This window comes from Urtica dioica, chromosome 5, assembly GCF_054948205.1.
Source record: "Urtica dioica subsp. dioica isolate 48M chromosome 5, U.dioica_male_clone48M_v1_H2, whole genome shotgun sequence".
Classification (NCBI taxonomy): Eukaryota; Viridiplantae; Streptophyta; class Magnoliopsida; order Rosales; family Urticaceae; genus Urtica; species Urtica dioica.
The window spans coordinates 9,735,687-9,739,221 of NC_142760.1; the positions used below are offsets into that span (position 1 = coordinate 9,735,687).

A 3,535-nucleotide genomic window follows, 5' to 3' on the forward strand; every position below is an offset into this window, starting at 1 on the left:
ATTAATCCCAAGTTTTGATGTCTCGCTCAACATTCCAAGAAAGTAATGTTACCACAAGGGGAACTCTCGCCGTTATCCCGATTCCGGTGTCATTTAAAGATGTTCCCAATTTTTTGTAATACGCGGAATTGGCCCGGGGGGAGGGGGTGCATAACGGTTTATATGGAGTAAGTGTTTTCTTTATATGTTTTTTTAATATCAATATTCAATATTTAGAGTTTTGATCAATTTAATACTTGTTTGTCTAGCTATCTACGCTCAATGCTAGAAAAGGGGAAGAAGAGTCAAGACTATTGTTTATAGATTCCGGCTTAAGTTCTCACATCATAAACAATGAAGAGGATGCTTATTTGTCAAAACGAGTCAAGGACGTCGGAAATGTGGTACGAAAATGCAAAGTTGGTCAACTAACTTTGATGTTGTACAATAAAAGTGAGCATTAGATGCTCGTTGTTCTCGACCTTTGGAGAAATAGTGCTATGTTCTTCGACCCGTTGAGAAATAAAATGCCAACCGATTTAACTTGATTGATAAAAAGGTAATATTTTTTTTTCTTGAACTATCTCTATTATAAATCATTCTAGTGTTTTTTTCTCTTATGGTTTTCGTGTTATAGGGTTTTTGTGGATTTCAAGCTCGAGCATCAAGACGTCCACAATAACGGCCAATCAACCTACATCAATGCTGGATCCGTTGTAGAACCTTCTCGCCGCGGCGGCCAATACATGTCGTCGCGGCAAGGTTCAACCAAAGTCCTCGCCGCGGCGATGTATAGTTTTCGCCACAGCAAGAAACTTCTACAACGGTTTGAATATCCGTTGTAGAATAACTCGCCGCGGCGAAACTTATACATCGTTGCGGCGAGAATTTATACATAAAATATAAATTCTCGCCGCGGCAATGTATATTTGTCGCTGCGGTGAGAAACTTCTACAACGGTTATAACATACGTTGTAGAATATCTCGTCGTGGCTAAAATTATACATCGCCGCGGTAAGGATTTTTATAATAATTGAAAATTATACAATGAAATCATGCCGGTGTAGAAGTTTTTACAACGCTTGATTCTATCATCCTACAACTGTTTTTAAGCGTTGTATGATCTCAGTTTTGTAGTAGTGAATCCAGAATTAGAAATGATGTTTTATTAGTTTCTAATTCAAAAGTGGCTATCTTGAGCTAAAAACCCTGAAACACTTAGAACCTACGTTTTGTATAAAAGCAAACATTAATGCACCATTTGTAAATGATATCGAACCTCCTAATCATTTGAAGAAGTAACATCCAAAGAAGAAAAAAATAGAAAAAAAAACCACTAAACCCGGTAAATTTTAAACTAACTTCATTATCTTACGTCTCTGACATGAAAAACCGGAACTCTATGATGGCTCGATTCTCTCAGACCTTGAACGAACTTGTAATTACGATCCAAACAGTCTTCCTGCATGATCATCAAGTTCTCAGCTATCTTTGTGAACCAAAACTAGTAGCACTTACACAATTTTAATAAAGTGGAACAATGAGATGTGACTTAAATTTGAAAGCAAAGCAAAGTTGTTATGCATGTAATTATAAAAAACACAATTGCAGTTCGTCCATCAACTATATAAGCTTCCATACCGATTTTTTTATGAAAATCTACACTGATTTAGCCAGTCTAGTCTGGACTCTAGTACTTGAAGTTTCTATGGGTCTCCTTATAGTACATAATCTCTAACTAGACAATAAACCCTGACATCAAAACAGTCAAAAGACTGCAAACGAGTCACATTAAATCCAAGAATTTGTTTCCTTCCAATTAATTTTAGATTTCTCTTTTCCAATTATTTCACTTCTGATCTGAGAAAGTTAAACCACAGATGATTTCCAAACGCAATAACCAACCCGTAAAGGCATGCTAGAATTCAATCAAATTTATCTAAGAACCAACACGATAAATAAAAACCAAATGATCAAAATAAAACTCATGAATCATTTGACTCGTTAGAAAACTAAAGATCGATCCCATCTCATGTTGTCTAAACCGACCAACTCTAAACCGGCCAACACTAAAGATCCATCACACCTCTCTAAACGAAAAAAAAAATAAGCAAAAAAAAAAAATACAACACACATAAAAACAACACTGATCATACTCATCAAGATCGAAATTACAAAATTCTTCCCACAAAAAAGGAAAAACAACAAACCTGAATAACTGAAATCAAACACATAGAACAGAAATCTTCGCCCAAAAAAAATAAAGAACAAACGCATTTACCTCAATCCATTTGTGGCTAAACTCACAAGCTTTCTTCAATCACCACAATTAGATTCTGAATAAAAATTAGAATTGATTGGGGGCTTTCAGAGTCCAACAATAACAAAGACAGCCAAAAAATTAAGAGTAACGAAATTGAAGAAAACAGAATTGAACAATACTGAAACCTGATAAATGGTTCTGAGATGATCGATCCTTCCACGAACACGCTAAGCCAACAATCAGTTATAGTTTATTTCTAGAGACTGTTTCCTTCATCTTCTATTAACGATTCAGAATTTGTTCGTTCCGGATTACTAAGGAATCGAATTACAGAATCAATGAATCCAAACTACAACTCAAACTTAAAAGGAATATAGAGATATAATAAATAAAATATATTAAAAAATAAGACTAAATTAGAAAAATAGTCAACTTAAACGTTTGACATTGGTAAATAGTCAACGTTTGGTAAATTTTACGTAAATAGCCGTAAATAATGATGTGGCCCAATATATAGACGTATCTAAAATTTACGTCTGTAAATACATGAAAATGACTATTTACCTAAGATTTATCAAACGTCGGCTATTTAGCAATATCAAACATTTAAGTTGGTCATTTTCCTAATGGACCCAAAAAATAATACTTATCTCTATCAATTATGTGCTAAAAAGAAATTCGCTGACTTCTCTACTTCTTCAAACCCAGATGACGAATTTAAACTCTGAAATAGAAATGGAGTCAATGCGAGTGAAAAGAAATCTAGAAGAAAGTGGATGTAGATGAACAAAACCGAGCCAAGGATTAGAAATCATCAAGCTCAGCTCATAAATAAATAAATAAATAAAAATAACAAAAATCAATCAATTTTTAGAAGGGTGATGTAGCAAAATAGCCAATTTGAAGTTATGAATTTGCAAAATAGCCAAAATGCATCTTAATTTAGTGAAATAGCCAAAATCTGCAGTAATTTAGTTTCAATTTTGACCCCACGATTGATTCTTTTGAAAGTGATAAATTACTTAATAATCGTAAAAAAATTTATCTTGGCTGTCAAAACAATTTTGAAAACGTAAATTTGGTTATTTTGCTAATCAATAAGTTTCAAATGACTATTTTGTACAATTTTTTCTTTTTAGAACCCTACATTGTTGAGCGTGAAGAAAAGCCCCAAAAATTCCTGCCAATGTTTATTCATTTTTTCTCAAGCGCAATTTTAAAGAGCTCAATAGCACATACCTTAAAGATCCTAAAGACGAAGACGATCAAAAGATGTGAAAAAGAGGATATTAT

General features: G+C 33.6%; 1 long non-coding RNA gene across 1 annotated transcript; it reads right to left on the reverse strand.

Moving 5' to 3' along the window:
* Positions 1-1,041: 1,041 nt before the first annotated feature.
* Positions 1,042-2,589, reverse strand: LOC149395125 (uncharacterized). Its single transcript, XR_016297300.1, has 3 exons — positions 2,428-2,589; positions 2,261-2,315; positions 1,042-1,441 (listed from the first exon to the last, which is right to left on the reverse strand). It is a non-coding gene; the product is annotated as an uncharacterized LOC149395125 (long non-coding RNA).
* Between the last annotated feature and the right edge of the window lie 946 nt (positions 2,590-3,535).